The 19,078-nt window shown below is 30.8% G+C and overlaps 1 protein-coding gene across 3 annotated transcripts in view; it reads left to right on the top strand.

Annotated features, from left to right (window-relative positions):
* Positions 1-19,078, top strand: part of LOC113395185 (protein TANC2) — a 311,678-nt gene that overhangs the window by 47,044 nt on the left and 245,556 nt on the right. The window lies entirely within an intron of this gene.

Genomic DNA, 19,078 nt, shown 5'->3' with positions numbered 1-19,078 from the left:
GTAAGATGTACACTAATTGATAGCATGTGTTCAATGACTTAAAGTAAAAGTATACTCCCAATCTAATGTAAGCCGCTATGAATTTTATATACATACGTTTACGGATGCAGGTGACTTGATAAACATCGTTTTTTCTCTTTCTCTTATGACTAGTTTTACATTAGTACGAAGGAGACAAAGCATTTTATAACTTTACATCCGATTAACTTTTATTTGAAAAAGACTGGAGAGTATTCGTATACAGAGGCTTAATTAAATCGTTGTGTAATTTATCTCAAAATCATTAGAGCAGCGTAGTATTAAGGTAGAAACCTTTTCCAAGCCTTTTCCTCAAAAAGACCTGAGCCCAGCAGTGGGATATAAAGGCTATGACTTAACTTTATATTTCATTACGAACCTTTGAAAAGAGTATACCTACAAGTTTGAGTATACTAGTAAAGACCTACTTGGAATGACGATTCTACTAGAAAGTCTATTTACTCGTATAATACTACTACATTTACAAAATTATTTAGAGTAAATACAAATTTTTGAAGTAGGTCTTCTTTGATTGTACAGATTATATGAAAGTGGCGTTGTTTCTCACAATACAACAAGTTACGAAAATTTTATTTTACAAATATTGAAGACTTTGGAAATCACCATCAATTTGGGATACCTAATCAGATAAAGTTAGCCACAATTATTGGAATATCAACGAAATTAATTGCGTAAAAGAATCCAATACGGAAATTAGAAATAGGTTAAAATATATACAATAAAACATTTTCAATAAATATATTGTTACTACTATAGACAAACATTTTTGTAAGTTTTTCCAAACAGAAAACAATGTGTATGACTCATTGTTGGAAAAGTTCTTGCAAAACATTTCGAATCGTCGACAACTGACGGTTCTGCAGTAAGCCGCATGCCAATACAAAACGGATTCTATTTCGTGTACATAAGTTATGAACTTATTATTAAATTAAGAAAGCAAATAATTTTAACTTTGACGATTCATAAATTCAAAATCTTTGTAAAAAATACATTGGTAATGAAAGCATATTATTCAATACAAGATTATATAGAGGAAAAAAAGGGTGGAATAATACTTGTTGACTTCGAGACAGGATGTATGTATATTATATGTATATATGTTACTGTAAAAGCTCGAACTACGGTAAACCTTAAGATTTTCCAGTAAAACCTAAGATTTACCGATTATGAATAGTACTTTATTCATAAAGTATATTTTGGTTTTGATGAATTTTTAACTTAATATAAGATAAATTAATCAGGTACATACATCATGATAGGTAGTATATCGGGAAAGTAAAAAGAAAAAAATATTTATGTTAAGCATATACACAATTACATATTAACAAAATATTTGAGTAAATATTATACAAACTATTTTTGTTTCCAAGTTTTTTACAACTAGACATTTAAATAAAATATTACCATTCGTTACTTTTAATTCAAAGACGTATCAATTGCTATCGGCACACGTAATAGTTCCATAATGCAGAAAGTTCCCACCTAATAATCCTTTGTAACAAAGGAGCTTGACAGATAGGAATTGTTACGTATTGTTGATTTTTTTCTTGCCTATTCCACGGTACTTTGTTTGAGATTTGGAATTGTCTTTAAATAATTCAAGCAAGGTATTCCACATATAAAGTATATTCTGATGTCGTCCTTAGAATTTGACTACGGTAGCAATTTCAAGGAAGACCAGCCTACTACGCAGGTACGCACGTACGCACGTATATTATAGTGCTCAAGTTTGTGCAAAAACACAAATGCACTCGATATTTCCTCACTCTCATAATCCAATGGGACAGCAAATTGAACACGACCGGTTCAAGTGTAGGACTAACGGTTTTACGTGCTTTCCAAGGCACAAGGAGGAACACACCAAGGAACGTTCCAAGGAGTGTACACACCTCCAGCTTAGTAACAACTAACATTTTTTCGACAGAAAAGTCCCATAACTTTTTATATGTCCACCTGGGGTTTGAACCCAGGTTTCAGGTTTAACGACCTCATCAAGCCCCTACACCTCAGAGAGATAATATAGTAAATACTCTTTAAACTATGTAAAGAACACACGTCGTATTTTTTCGACGCTTATTATAAATTTTTGGCCTCCTTCAAAAAATAAGGATATACAGGCGGATTGTGTTGAATCATTTTTATTGAATAGGATAGGGTAAGTACACTTTCCTGTGATCCCATTCAACATTGAACAAAAGTAACCGGATGTCACTGCGCTTTTATATTCAATAACATGTTTAAAAATATATGTATATTAGTTTGTTATATTTAATGATATTGGTGGTAACTTTTTTGTACATTACTTCAATGAGCTTTGTAGAGTAAAATTTGAATTGTTCAACTGTTAAGAAAAATGAAACAAGCAAATTCTAAAAAACGATTAGATACGAAACCATCACAAATGTACGTTAAGGCTTCAAAATGAAATTCCCCTTTTTCCATTGAGAACAGAAGTTGATTTTCCGCTCGAATAAATGTTGATTTTTAATGTTATTTGTTGGGCACAGCCGAGAAAATTATGCGAAGGAAGCGTCGAGCGTGATTGAGAGACTGCCAACGGCATTACTATAAGGAATCGATTTCGACGCCCCTACCAAGAATCCGATTATATCGGTAAAAGCCGAAAGCCGAAAAATATGGTTAAAATTTGATTTTTTTTTAGTTACATCGTGAAAGCTAATCGGAAAATAATTTACCCGATGGTAAATGGGCGGGCCCATAAACATTAACAAAATATAAGATGTTTAAACCATTCTTTACGCCGCAAATGTGCAGTCAGACTAGGACTGAAGTAATATGTCCCATATGGCCGAAATTATTGGAGCAATCATACATCTAACTGGAACACGACAGAACAAGACAAAGTACTCATATTTGGTTGTAGGATAAATGAGTATTAAACTAAAAAGTAAAATAATATAAACTCGGGTAGTTATGTATAAAAAAAATCCAATTACAACTATAATACTAATTTCGATTCAATAAATAATCAAATCAAATAATTATTTTATGAAATAAATCATAATTAAATTGTGCAAAAGCTCTTGACTGGCTTTGATTTCGCCATCTTAGGTTATGTAATTTATAACGTTACTTTATATATATTTGTTTGTATAAATACGATAAATCATTAGTATTTTACAGTGATTAGTATAATTTAACATAGACAATTTATACATTATATTAAGCTGCTTCAAATGAAAGTCGCAGGTTGTAACAGTTGTACCTATATATTCATACATCTAACAATTTCACTAGCAAAAATTTATTATGTTATCGATCTATTTGTTAAATTCTTAGATTAGAACCTTTTTATTTAAAAGATTGGTATTTCTGAAAGAAACCGCTACGAAGTTCTGTGATATGTTTTTTTAAATTATATTTTCATGCATTGAAATTGAAATACCTTACTAATTAGGAATAAATACTAGGAATTATTGATTGACTCCGTTTATAATAGCTTTCAGTTTTAAAATCGGGCGGTCACCTTTAAGTTTTCACGAACACGTGATTCCTTTATCGCCGCGATAAAGGAAAACTTCGTTAGTAACACTGCATGTGTTGGATGCAATTTTTTTACGTGTGTATCCATCAAGTCACATTGGAGCATCGTGAAATATACATTAAAACCCTATATCTACTCCAGAAGAGGAATGGAAGCAACCAAAATAAAATCAAAAAATACCTTAGTCTAGTAGGTATGAGTAATGAGTACTTTTAAATTGACACATTTTACAATGTTAAATTTAATGTAATGCAACAACTGGCGTGAAAAATAGATTATACCGTTTGCTCAACTGCGGGAAATTCTCCTTTACTTGCTTTTAAATTTTTACTTTTTATGTTTAATCTTGCACGTTATTTTTCGATACTAGAAAAATATTATGTTTTTATATTTTATCAATTTCGAGTTGAAATAGTACGAGCAAAATCGGAAGATGGGTATTATCGTCAAATAATTTCCTATTACCAGCACACACTAAGCCATCTCTCCCATTTCCCAAAACAAACACTTCCACATTGTGACTTCAGCGTTTTTGCGCTTCCAGAAAGTACTTTTAAGCCGAGATTCGTATCAATATACAAGTTTTGTTTCAAAATTACAATTCAGTAATATTTCCAATTGCGTTTATTATTATTATTTATAAATTTGCAAACACACCCTTACGTTTGTATGTAGGTTCGTCACGACATTAATTTCACCCACACCAACACGTTTACAAGATTCACAAATACTACATACATCGATCTGAATTTAACCCCCTTAATAGTTTAATTTATTTTAATCAAATAATTCTATTTTTAATAAAAATGTAATTAAAATTTTCAGAAGACGCTATATAATATGACGATTCAATTGACTATTGAATAATCTTTCTTACTTGAAAAACTTGGAAAACTTAGGCTTCGAACCTTATTTAAGCATTTAATATTACTAGTGCGTCAAAATAGACAAAGAAATATTGGTAAGCTTACCATAATATATACATATAATATTGTTATAAGTGTTAGATGTATTACAAATGAAATACAATTCCCGTTCTTACAATAATTTTTATTTCATAGATTAGTGGTTAGGCAAATGGGCCATCTGATGGTAAGGTGATTCATATTTGGGTTGTACGAAACACTAACTATTCCTTACATCGCTAATGCGCCAACAACCATAAAACTATTTTTTTTGACACACATTTGACTAACCTAATTATAATATGAAAATTTAATATAATTGAATCAATTAACGTATAACAATAGATATATTTGAAATATTAATATCTGGTTATTATATTCAAAGAACTCTTTGTTTTGCTTACGGATAGTATTGTCTATTTAATTAAAAACTTAATAAAACAAGAAAATAAGCTGCTCATAAATTAACTCTCATTATATTTTACTGAACGTTTAGATACAAATCATACGTATTGCTTATAGCGAACTATAATTATGTTTTTTGTTATTTGAAATATCAGCGGAAACCGTTTAAAAGTATCGACTAAATTGATTCATAAGGTAATTATTATTAATACGCTCCGAAGCGCGGCTAGGCATTTCTAGTACCGTTCGAAAACTGCCATCAGCGACGTCAAACTTAAATGGGGTTTGATTTTAACAGATACTAGATATATGGAGAATCGAGGACGATTATTTAAATTATTAAACACAACCTAAATTTCTTCTTCAGCCTCGATACAGTACTTATGTAATGTATTTTATGTCCTACGACATGTCTTTAGAGGAAGAAAGACATACTCACCTAATGTTTATGAATAGTTTTCATCCTTTAATATTTTTTTTAATTTATTGATTAAATAAATTTGAAGTCAAAAAACAAAAACTAATATATGTTTAGACTGTTTAAATTCCTAGCTCGGAATTCAAATATTTATTTTGTTTATTCATACTCAATATGCAAATGTTGAGCTATACAAATAAATTAATTAGACTATAGTAAACAAAATATCAAAACGTCTACAAAATAAACTAATTCGTCATTTAATAATATATTCGCATTTTTTCTAACAATAATCATAAATAGACTCAAAATATAAACGTCAAATGAAAGTAGGAATATTAAATTAATTCATTCATTCATTCAATTTAAAAATAATAACAATGATAGTTTAAAAAATTAAAAAACGCGGCTTTAGCACCCAAAAAAATACAAAAGCAAACCCTTTCATTTGATTCCCATATCATAGGGGTGCATTTCAAATAGCCTGTCCGCCATCTTGGACATCCGCCATATTGGATTTAAGTCACGTGACTATTTTTTTCGTATTCCTGACAGCAAACCCTTTCATTTGATATCCATATCCATATGAGGGTGGATTTCAAACAGCCAGTCCGCCATCTTGGGTAGGCCGCCATATTAGATTTGTAATGGCATTGTAATCTTAGCTAGTCATGTATTGTTATCAGAACTCAGAGCGTGTGCAAAATTTCATCCTAATCGAAGACCGGGAAGTGGGTCAAATTAAGATTCCAAGATTTTCTTACATACATACATACTTACAAGTGAAGCTAAAAGCGTATAAGCGTGTTAAAAAGGGGACTCCAAAAAGGACGAACCACAAAGTACATACATTACATACAACACCCATACTTCCACCAACTTCACAAATATGATAAAATCACAGGATACATATAGTAAAATGAATTATGTACATTAAAAGAAAAAAATATTGCTATAACATTATAATAATAACTTAAATAAAATAACTGAAGATATTCAAACAAATTTATTCTCATAGCTACACATACATGTCCTTCCATTATTTGCTTACAATATAATTAGTTCCCGACTAGTAATTTCAAAGAAATCTTATAATTATAAACTTCAGGCATTCGGCAGAGGACAGGCTGAATAGGGTCCGGAATGCGCTGAAATCTTGTGTGTTTGGAGTTCCAAGAATTCCGTACATGCGTTAACCGAGGCATGTTGAATATTTGCATTCCTTTACGAAATTTAAAGCAATAAGAGCCGATCCTTTTTAGGTGGAATGGTAGATCTTGAGAAATGTCAAGTTGTAGGGTTAGTATTTCAGACGTTTATCGTATGTTTTATTTCAAAGGATTATTTGAGAGTTTCGAGATGCGATGAGATAATTTTCCATTCATAAAAAGGTTTTTTTTAAACGAATATACTAATTGAAAATAAGCTGTGATGTATTTAGATAATGCTTGTAGTTGTGATGTATTTAGATAATGAATGAGAGCCAAGGTGAGGTGGCTAAGGTGTGTCATGAGCAAAGATTGCGAGTTCAATTCGAGCGACGCAAGAAGGTTATTAATATAATTCATTTAATTATTTTTTTTAAGTCATTTGTGTTTATGAAACGTCAAATACTCAATAAGTGAAAATATTGGTTATAATTACAATAATTGAATGGCATTTGTACTTATAAAATCAAACTTTGTCTATTTTGAATAAAGTAAGAATCAACGAGATAGCCCAGTAATTAGAACACGTGCATCTTAACCGATGATTTCGGGTTCAAACCCAGGCAGGCACCACTGAATTTTCATGTGCTTAATTTGTCATGTATCTAATTTCAACGCAATTCTGCCACTTGTGTATTCCACCAATCGTCATTGGAGCAGCGTGGTGGAATATGCTCCAAGCCTTCTCATCAAAGGGAAAGGAGGACTTAGCCCAGCAGTGGGAAATTTACAGGCTGCTAATGTAATGTAAAGAACCAACTAAAGAAATCAATGAAATTAGCTCATATCTATACAATTACATTATGGGAGTTTTACTGTAAGCCTTCGAGGTCTCTGCATTCTCTAGCCAAGTTTCAGTACCTATAAATGTATATATTATACTGCTCTATAAACTATCATAATGTCAAGATTATGTCAACCGGGTAAGTTATTTCTGCGTGAAACCAGAAAACAAATCGACAAAACTCTTCTTTTTATAACTTTAATAATATATATATAAACTATGTGAACATACTTTCATGTGATACATAGTAGCATTAGCCAGAAATAGAACAGAATGTTATGAAAAATATTGCTGAGTTCAGTTTTACGTAAAACGTAACGAAATTTTGATTTATCTGGCGCCGCTAAAAGCTTGGAAACGAATAAGCTGAAAGATAGAGAGCGTGTGTATTAAGATTAAGTACGATGAAAATTTATAAATAAAAATAGTAAAAATTTTATTTAACAACGTTTTACACATTTTACGGAACTAAATAAATGTCTAAATGATCTGGGTATTTGACTTGCCATAATTGTCAAGTGTAGTTGACACGTAAACGACGAGGTATTACAATACATTCAGTACATTAACGAGCTTCTTTTTTTAAATTATATTTAAAAGTTATGTAATAAATATATATTTTATTTATGTTCCATTTACGGTTCAAAGCGATTCATTATTTTCATTTAAAAAAAAAGTTAAAGGAGGAACGATGTCATTAATTAAAATTCAAACAAATTTAATCAATATTTCTTAAATAAATAAAAAGCTTGCGAAAAAAATAGAACCCTGATATTAAATTAGTAGTCAACAATTCTCAAATCTTAGTGTCTTACACTCTTCCTACGTAAACTGACATTTCATTAAGATTCCCAGCTCTTCCAGAGTGCTACTTTATTATTAATTGCAACCTCTATCTTTCCAAGTATGTTGAAAGATATCACGATATTTGTTTTACGGGCTTAAAAGATTTTGTTTACGCTTTGTTTTAAAAAGTTCGAATTCTTTGAGTCTTAAAATCTACAAAAAAATAGTCTGTTGAGTTGATTTGTCAGTACACACAACGCACTACTTCGCCCGTGGGTCTAGACACATACGCGTCCTATAAACACACTTTATTGTACACCAATAAAACTAACAATAACAGACAAGGAAGATTTATAAGAAGTGGCCTTATCTTGGATACAACAATATGTTCTAGGCAACCTGAGCACATGAGTTTACAAGAATGCTTAATATAACTTACGTCAATATTGATACATATCCTTCGAAAATTCGTCCCGTAAGCGGGTTAAAGAGAAGATAGACATTAGTTATTTTTAAGCTATATATATATATTTATAATGAAATTTATGTTTTGACTGCTGTTCGTAAATAATAGTATGTTATGAAATTGTAAAAATCATTGCTTAATTTATAAATTTGGAATTAATAGTTTCTTTAGAAGTTATAATTTTTTGAACAAAATATACATGTAACAGATCTCGTATCAGCGTTTTAATCGAATAAAAAGTTAAGCCCCTAGGCGGGATAAGTAGAAAATAAATGCTTGTATGGAAAAGCGTTATTTTATTAGTAATAAAAGTGGAAGCTCTCGAGTTTTTTAGTCTATTTGCCTGCGCGTAACCAACTCATTGCAGTGACTATAGAGTAAACTAGAGAAGGTTTAGCCAAATAAAGTTTCTTAAACTTTTTAATTTAAGAAAAATCTGATAATTCTGAAAATGTTTAGTATCATCCTCCTGTCCTTATCCCAATTTTATTTGTGGTCAGCGCAACATGTCTGACAAATAGTGAGTGCAATATATCTATATTGTATATGATTTTTATTTTGATTATTTCTTACGCTGCAAATTTTTATCAGACTAATTTCCGCCCGTAATCTCACCCATGTTAGGGTCGGGGGCTTTAGATAGACTTATCTAAGATTAAAAGTTATCTATGTGCTATTCTATTGTATAATAGGAATAGGAATATACATAGGAATTTCGCAGATAGATAGCTATCTGCGAAATTCCTTTCATATCCGTTCAGTTCTTCTGGCGTGATTTAGTACCATCAAAACAATCGCATAATTATACAATATTAGTAATACAATATTTGTAAAAGATACGCAATATTTAATTGAATCATAGGATACAACTGTGACAGTGCAATACAATTTAAATAAAATAATTGTAAATATGACAAACTTAAATAAGAAATAAATAATTTATCAAAAAAGCATAATTTTTATAATATGTATATATAATAATAAATAAAAGATAGAACCATCTTGATATTTATTAAGCCCGTCACAAAATTAATACCAAGGCGAGACTTAGCCACGCGGCTCTGATTTGTGGGTAATATTACGGAGGATTTAATTTAATAACGAGCTTGACTCTGATATGCCTACAGTATAACAGTTCCTATTAGATTGTTTAGTAACAGCCTGTAAACGTCCCACTGCTGGCCTGAATAATAAGACTTATTTATTAATTTAGTCTTAATAAACTTTTTAAATTTCGTAAATGGTAAATTGGTTACATTTCCCGGTATCTTATTATATTTTTATTTTTTTTCTTTTATTTATCTTAAGGACCACTAGTAGCTACTACATGTTTCAATGACAAATGTAACACAATTAAATGAAAATAGTTAACATGTAAAGCTTTTTAAAGTAGCCACAACAATTATATATGCGTATACCATTGCCCAAAAACGTTATCTGTACCGTATGCTAACGGTTCTTTAAATTTTTCGCGTATTGATGTCCTAGAGCTAATATTGTAAATAGTTCAGATAGCTCTTTTCTGCAGAATAAATACTATTTCAATATCTGCTGCATTACCCCATAACAACATTCAATGTGACATAAGACTGTGAAACTTACTAAAATAAACTAGTCTAGCAGTACTAATGTCCGTGAGTTTTCTCATTGTTTTATTGCATAAATGGTACTACTTATGTAGTTTTCCTGCTAGGGCATACAAATAGATGCCCCACTGAAGTTTGGAGTCAAAGGTTATCCCTAGAAAGGTCGTCGACTCAACAAACTCAAGCCTTTCATTATTCAAAATGACGGCAGAAGAATTTGATTTGACATTTGGCAGAGAACTTACTTATTTACGATGTATTAAGGATATAAAAACTCAGTGATTGCCGGACTAAACCCCACAATCTCCAGTTGAAATTTACTTGTTCTGTCCGTGTCTGTTGTATGTTACGATTTATTACCAATATATCAGAATCTGAGAAACCATTTCAAATCCATTCCTTACATCGCTAATGCGCTATCAACTTTAAGAGTTGAGATACGTCCCTTATGCCTGTCATTGCACTGGCTTACTCTACTTTCAAACCATACAAAGACGGGCTTACCTATCTACCATCAATTGGAGCAAAATTTTCTAAATCTGCAAGAAACTAGCGTCAGATTTTTGATTAGAAAATGATGAAAGGCATTGATTTTATTTTAACATTCGAGTAAAAAAACTATTTCTACACACTACCAGTATTAAGCAATAATTCGTAAAAATGTAAGACTTTCAGAGGATTAATTATTATTCAATCGAATTAAATGTTTAAACCTTGTCTGTTCCATATATTTTTACTTTATATATTCCTTCAATTGTTAACTGATTTACTTTGATTGAATCATCTATTTCATTTATTCAATTCACAATGAGAAATTTAAACCCGCGCCTTCACGCTCACATTTAACATTGTTGAGTGTTTCCTATACAAAAAATCAAAGATACGCGTAAACCAGAAGTGACAAAATATAAATTTATTGTATCTAGTCTTATATTATAATTAATGACAATGTATTAAAATTATATCTTGATACTTTTTAAAAATATACCAAAATCTACGTATGTACTAAATCAGTTTTAAATAGATTCGCCTTCTATGATGATGGAAACCGTAGTCTTTCTAAAACATATTTATTATAAAAAACCATATTGAAAAGATACTTTACTTGAGCAGGCTCTTGCAAACACTTTCGATCGTCGTTTTACAAGATTATATTCAATGTAAAGCTACCGGATCGGCATCTAAATTTATCCGAGAAGAACCTCATTAGTATTTTCCACAAATTAAATACATAAGTATGTATAATATTTATCAATATTCTTAAAATATTAATTATAATCAATAGTAATATGGTGTTCACGCCAGGCTTATTAAATACTTCCATAATAACTTGATAATAATTACTAATTTGAAGAATGATAAATATAATTTTCTGACAAAATACTATTTTCAAAATTACTTCAAAATTGATTTAATATTTGCATTGTAAATATGCTGTAATTATTATTATTATAAGCCTTGATTAGCAAAATTTGTAAGCCCGTATTCGTATATTGAAGCTGATCTATTGACAATTATCAAAGCAGGTCGTTACGGTGCGGGTGTTGGACGAATTCAAAGCTATGAAGTGCAACTATTGAAATCACTTTTCCAAATTTCATTTTTATGCACAGTTTTGAACAAATATTACGCTAAACTCTTGGACTCTTGGACATAGACTTGAAGAGGATTTTAATTATTGATAGTTTAATTATGATTTTATATATTAGACCCATTGGTTAAAATGTATATCATACAAAACGATAACGATCATTAGTAGATATTTGTGGTAACGAGAACTGACAGCTCATTAATCACCGATATAACACTCGGGCTGAAACGTATTCGTATTCGTATGGCCATATGAAATATTCTTGCAGAAGGCGAGTGTGATTGTAGATGATTAAAATAGTAAATCAGATACGTTGATTTTGTCCAACCTTAGACTTATAAGGTAACTGCAGACACCAATTATTATTAATCTATAAAATAACTAATTCGTAAATTAAAAATTACTAGTCAATATTAATAATTTTCTTGGTTGAAATACCAAATAAATTAAATTTCTGTAAATTGATTATTTTAAAATAGATTTTTTCGTCATTTAACACAATTAAGTCGCCTCTAAATTATCTATATCCTCAGATCAGCTCGGCGAAATTTATCGTCAAAACTTGGTGTAATTTATGTTCGACAATAAGTCAGGGCATTACCCCAAAAGTTTTCGGAGCTTACTTCATTATTTGGTTTGCTTATATTTAATTTATAGGAATTCCTAATCAGCCAACTCACTTTACCTGAAAGGGTTATTTATAGAACAATCCCTCTAAAATAAAAGGAATGAATGTTGAATATTTAAAGGCTAATGTTTTTTTACTGCTTATAGCAAAAGTCAAGATGTATGTCTACAAAGATGATTTGATAAGCGGCGATATGATTTACTGTATAAACAAAGAATCTTTCTAAATCACGTCATATCCTTAACGACTTCAATGAAAATCTAACCAAAGGTGTACATTTAATGAATTTCATGTTTAATTAAATTGCAAAAACATTATACGGACTTTGAAATCTAGTTAAATGTCCAACTTATTCAACTATTTCAATACATCCGATGCATTAAAATATGTGTGTAGTAAAGTTGAATTTATGATTAAGGCGCCTGGAATTTAAATCACCTAAATCTAGACATTCAATATTGAATGTAATTGTAGTTCATAGCTTTGAATTCGGACAGCACCCGCACCGTATGGGCATGATTTGATCATTGCAACGTAATATATCTATCTCAAACAACGAACGCACAAATTTTCCAGAATCATTGGAAGGCAGTATATTCTATTCATTGAAAATGTATAAATTCTTAATAAGTTCTCAGCACAGAAGATTAAAATGAAATTTAGTTAAATTGTATATTATGTTGTAAAAATATATGTATGTACACATTTTTTTAATTACTTTAATATTTTTTTATAATATTTACGCTCAGCAAATAGAACTACAAAAGTTACTAAAACTACATAGCTGTGTAAATTGACAGTAATTTAATTATAAAATCCGCAAAATAAATAAGAAAAATAGAGAAATCAGTTTACATGCATTAAAGTCACAGTTTAATGTAAAAACTAAGTTTATTTATTATCAATAATACCTGTAATTGTACTCGCTATAAGTGAGCCAGTGGCCATCCCATAAAACCTCACTACGAAAACAATTCCCGCGTCTAAGTTGTATTTAAAAATCTTCTCAGTTGGTGGAACTAAACAGACCTTTACTAACACTCGTAGAAACTTTAACAACATATGAGATATTTTCACAGCTGACATTTGGACAGAGATTTATTGACTTTTGGGCCAAGATACGTTCGTTTTGAAGACCTGCTGCATTGCAAATATAAAAATATAATAAAGGTAAAATTTAAATATAAATAAATGTGAATAAAATGTTAAATACAGACTTACATCAAGTACACTTTAAAAATTTAAATATAATACTACAAGTAATGCAGCCAGCAACGAACGCGTAGTTTGGATGAATAACATCCAGGTCGAGATTCCCATAGGGCTGTTGGCTCTGGTTACTAACTTTTCAATATGGATTTTAAAATTTGATTATTTTACACAAGCGATAACACCTACTAATTCTATAATGCATATTATAGATAAAATAGACAGCAGTAGTAGACTCTCCAATAGCTACACAATAGTACAGGAAGGACATCATTACTTGCTAATTTGCTGTCAATTGTTAAACCTATGCTGTTTACATAAATAAATTAAACTCCAAACACAATGAAAATAATTCCGCACGAAACTACAATTAGTAATTAATAAAATACCCCTTCATAATGTCATACCCACACATCGAAAGGATTGAATCAATGAGTGTAATTATTCTTTAGACTGCTTTGACGTCAGAACACAGCAGTACGTCATTCAGTTCGCTTTGATCACCGCAGCGAGGAACAATCGTCGACTCTGAATGCTTTTCCCAATTGAAAAGGAAATTAGAAAATATAGACAGTAAACAAAAATCAATTCAATTGATTTTTGTTTAACGCGTACTTCTTTGTTACATCAATATTATAAAATATAACACTCAAACTCATTATAAACATATGAAATGTCATTATGATTCAAATGTTTTTCTAGAGTATACAATAGCCCTATATTACACGTAATGCTTTACAAGTAATCTTCCTTTTACTTGATGATAGGCTACTTCTAATCATTATATATATATTATGTACGTCTGTTTTTAACTGAACTCCTAGACAGTTAGACTTTCGATGATATTTTTGTTTGTACTTGACTGGGTCTCCGGGTGGCATAGATTGTACTCGGTAAGTAGCGCTGCGATCTGGAATAAATACAATTGTTTTTTCACCCATACGAAGTCAGGACAGGTGTCTTATATAAAATTAAAACCTTTTAGTCTTTTTAGTACATTATACTTAGAAAAAGCCCGCCTGGGTAAGTACCACCCACGCATCAGTTATTCTACCGCGAAACAGCATTGCTTAACATTGTTGTGTTGTGGTTGAAATGAGCCACTGTAACTATAGGCACAAGGGACATACCATCTTAGTTCTCAAGATTGGCTATATAAGTTATAATAATATAATAAAATCTTTGATAAAAACTTAAATTAATTACAAACCAGTTTTATACGTACGACGTAGTGATTTTCATCAGAAATGATATTTGAAATACAATTCAAGATGGCTTTTGATTGCGCTCGAGCCGTCGTACCGTGCGGTCGTGTCGGAATTATATTGTATATCTTCAGCGTGATTTGCAACATTAAATCTTTTTACGTACATTGTTTATAAACATTATTAGCAAAGGAGATATGAACTCTAAATAACTCCTAAAGTGGTATGCCTACGTATAATAAATTATAAATAAATATTGGACAGCATCACACACATTACTCTGATCCCAATGTAAGTAGCTAAAGCACTTGTGTAATGGAAATCAGAAGTAACGACGGTACCACAAACACCCAGACCCAAGACAATACAGAAAACTAACGAACTTTTTCGATGTACGACTCGGCCGGGAATCGGACCCGGAACCTCGGAGTGGCGTACCCATGAAAACCGGTGTACACACTACTCGACCACGGAGGTCGTCATTGATTGGTCGTCAATGATTGAGACATCCGTTCATCTATTTGGTAACTTATTTATTTATTTATTTATTTACGCCAAAGATGTAAAAATATATTTTTTGATTTAATATTTATACAGATAGAGAGATTTTAACGTATGATATACTCAAAATATGTTTCGAACAGCTTATATCCAACTCGAACGAGAAAAACTAATAATTTCCGATATCAATGTCAGATATTTCTGATACAGTCTCACGTTCCGAAGCTGAGGAAATAAATTCAACAGGAAACGAACCGCGGAGTTTTGAAAACTAACACTAGCCACAATTTAAAGCTGAAACTTTCAGCGAATACCCCTGGTAATTGTCGCATGCATACGATTTTAAATTTTTATGCTTGTCGAATTTTTAGTAGCTATTTCATGTCCAACTTTTACCGTCTATGTATTGATGCAATGCAGATATTTCCTATCGAATTCTTTGTACTGGAAAACTGTCTATGCGTAAACTATCCAACTGACATACAATCTAAATTGTGGCTAATATCCAAACTTAAGCAATGAATGATGCAATATATTTTATAGAATATATTAAGTATTGTGCAATAAACTTCAACTGTTCAAGGCCTCTCCATTTACTGTCACTGTACAAGCTAAACTTAAGCTATTTAAATGTATACTATATAGTATTCATCGATTTAATAGAAGTGATTGACTAAACAGATGGTATGTGGATATGAAAATCAAAACCCTGACTGATGAATTTTCAATAATATTTCATAGTGGTCATAATAAAATCGAACGAACTCAAAAAATTATCTTCGTAGACCCAAACGAGTAAAATATGCTTTAGAAAATTTTATTAAATATATTAGACAAATTATATTAACTATCAATATAATTACAATAAATCAATAATATACCATCGCATTCAAATTCGTTAGTACAATTAAGATGTTTATCAAAACGTCAAAACATCAATTTCAAAAACAAAATAGATGCGATTTTTTTATCTAACCGATTTAAACAAAACAAATGGTTTTAAACTAATTTAAATATAAAGAAGTAATTAAAATATTTCAGTCCTAGAAAACTCTTTGAATACTCTTCAGGTATAAACATAGTTATAGTTCCGCTAATTAACTACTTGTAATAACGTAACCGAGCTATTTAAATGGTAGTCACAATTTGCAAAGTTAGTCTGACTTGTTGATATGAGCTTTAAAAATTGTGTTTCGAAGTAATTTTATAACCAATTTACTAAGAAAAAATATGTATTTATTTTATGATATAGCGTCAAGATATTTTGTCCATTAACGTTTTACTTCTCATAAAAATCTTATACATACTAACTTCTATTTATTACTTTATTTAGCTTTACAAACGAGTGAAATGATGTATCTTGTATACCTTTTTATACAAAATTTAATGTCTAAGATGTTGACCGTTAAGGAGTTCCACTGTGTGAAACTTATATTGGGTAACGAATCAGGTCATGATTACCATAAAAATGCATAATCATCGAAACGCATTCAACATGTACAATTTTAACTCCGTAGGATGAAATGGAGGAAACATTGCAAATCAAATATAAACTTGTAATGAAACGATGATTGCAGGAAAACAGTAGCCGGTTTTAAACCCACAATCTTCAGTTCAGATTCACAAGCTTCCGCCACTGAACCATCCAGCCCCAGCTCTAATAATTATACTTATGTAAAAAATTAATAAAGTTAATTTAATTTCTAAATGTCCGAATATAATTAACAATTCAAGTTCAATAAGCTCTTTTACTAATTAAGTCCTTTTTCAGTATGCAATTTACTAAATAAAATAATAAGCAGCAACTGTTTCCTTAATAAAATATACGTTTTTTTCGTTTTTATTGTCGTATTTATAAGCAGCTTGCAACTTGAAAATCTCACAATCCTCTTAATTAACCAACTTTATAACGCTAGCAACTTAAACAGCGGTCACTTGTAATTACACTACGTTTAAATGTCATAGCTTTGTTGTCGAATTGCTTTTGTTGTTGCTTTTATATAATGAAAGAGTATATATTTCAGTATAAATAGTAAATAGTGAACAAATTCATGAATCGTTGAAAAGCATGATATATTATCATATCATATATCATACTAATACATTATGTAATTGTTTTTTTATACTGTTTATTATACATAGAGTACATTAGTCTCTAAATAACATAATCAAAAATTGATTAACTGTTGTTTTATAAACATCCTTGTTTATGTAAAACGTTTTTAAGCGAGATGAGAAGATTTCAATATCGAATTAAATCGCAACAGTTTTATATGTAACGTTACAAAAGGGCCGTTTATTTTGTATTTTTTTTTATGTAGTAGGTAGGCGGACTGGCTAATAGCCCACCTGATGGTAAGTGGTCACCACCGCCCATAGACATTGACGCTGTAAGAAATAGTAATCATTCCTTAAATTACACCAATGCGCCACCAACCTTGAGAGCTAAGATGTTATGTCAATTGTGTCTGTCTCATTCACCCTTCAAACCTGTTATTGTATTGCTGTTTGGCGGTAAAATATCTGGTGATACCTACCCAGATAGGCTTACACAAAGCCCTGCCACCAAGTATGCAAATATGAAATATGAAACATTTATACGAGTAGAGCGATGTGATGATAATATTAATATGATTACTTTCTTTGAGGTCAATGACATTGTATAAATATAAACCATTTAAAATACGTTGCCAACCATGGATAGCAGCATGTTGTGTCTCTTGTCTCTAGTTTTTAATTTCCCGGTGCACCTTTTAAGCTGAAACAGAAACAGAAAGTGAATTGAATGTCTCTTAATAAAATAATGAGTATTGTGCTGGAAGAAGCCACCAGTGGAACGTGCTCTTAATGTGTGCCACTAATTTTAACACCTAACTTGGTGATAAAAAATTCTATGCACTTAATTCTTATCTAGAAGTAGATGAAACGCGCAACTATCAGTAGTAAGACTAATAACAATAATTATCATATAATCTATACTAACATTATAAACACAAAACTTACTTTTGTCTATCTATATCTATTGCTCTTTCGCGGCACCTGCTGACCAACTCTTAAAACGTAAGCGAAGACGCGGGTGACGACTATTCTGTAATAAATTTATCAAGCAATTGAATTCTGTCATAAAAAATAATAACGAATTCTGTAAACATCGTTACAACAGTAATATACAAAACAATACGATTTAATTGCCCGTGGCAATTTCATTTCCTGCTCATAAAGGTTCTATTCTAACAAAGGAAAAGTACAGAACCGGTAACCGCTATACTCATTTCCTTTTAATTTCCCTTATCGAAAATCCTACTGATTTATATTCGGTATTTGTAACAACATAAAACCTTTTATGTTTATTAATTTCAGTTATACACAAAATATATTGAAATAAATGTTTTATAAATATATACAATAAAATGGCGCCATCTATCCCATTTTGTTAAAACTTAGTAAGGGTCCTAAATCAAAGTAGACAAAGCAACGCTCTCATAAAGTCGAAAGCGTTCATTTTATCGTAGTGTCAATACTAAGAACTAGGTGGCGCTGACGCATAAATGAAAAGAAAAAAAATGTCCATACTTTAAAAACAGAAAAATAATATGGTGCTCCTAATGGTTATTTTTCCTTATATACATACATGGATTTTTTGGAGTGACAAATCACTTTTGACCGACTCGCTAGCAAGCACACCGAGCTTTAAGCCTCGGCCAATAAGCAAGTACTTATGTAGCGTTACTAGTTAGTTAGTTAGCACTACCTCCTTGATTTTAATTGGTTCTGCTCCAGAGCTCTTCGTAGATTCCCAGTCGTAATCTGAATTGCCATCCCACCCCTTGTCGAAATCTGTC

This window comes from Vanessa tameamea, chromosome 11 (assembly GCF_037043105.1).
Source record: "Vanessa tameamea isolate UH-Manoa-2023 chromosome 11, ilVanTame1 primary haplotype, whole genome shotgun sequence".
NCBI classification, from domain to species: Eukaryota; Metazoa; Arthropoda; class Insecta; order Lepidoptera; family Nymphalidae; genus Vanessa; species Vanessa tameamea.
Note: the sequence above shows the minus strand (reverse complement) of the source record. Positions and strands in the feature narration are given on the sequence as shown.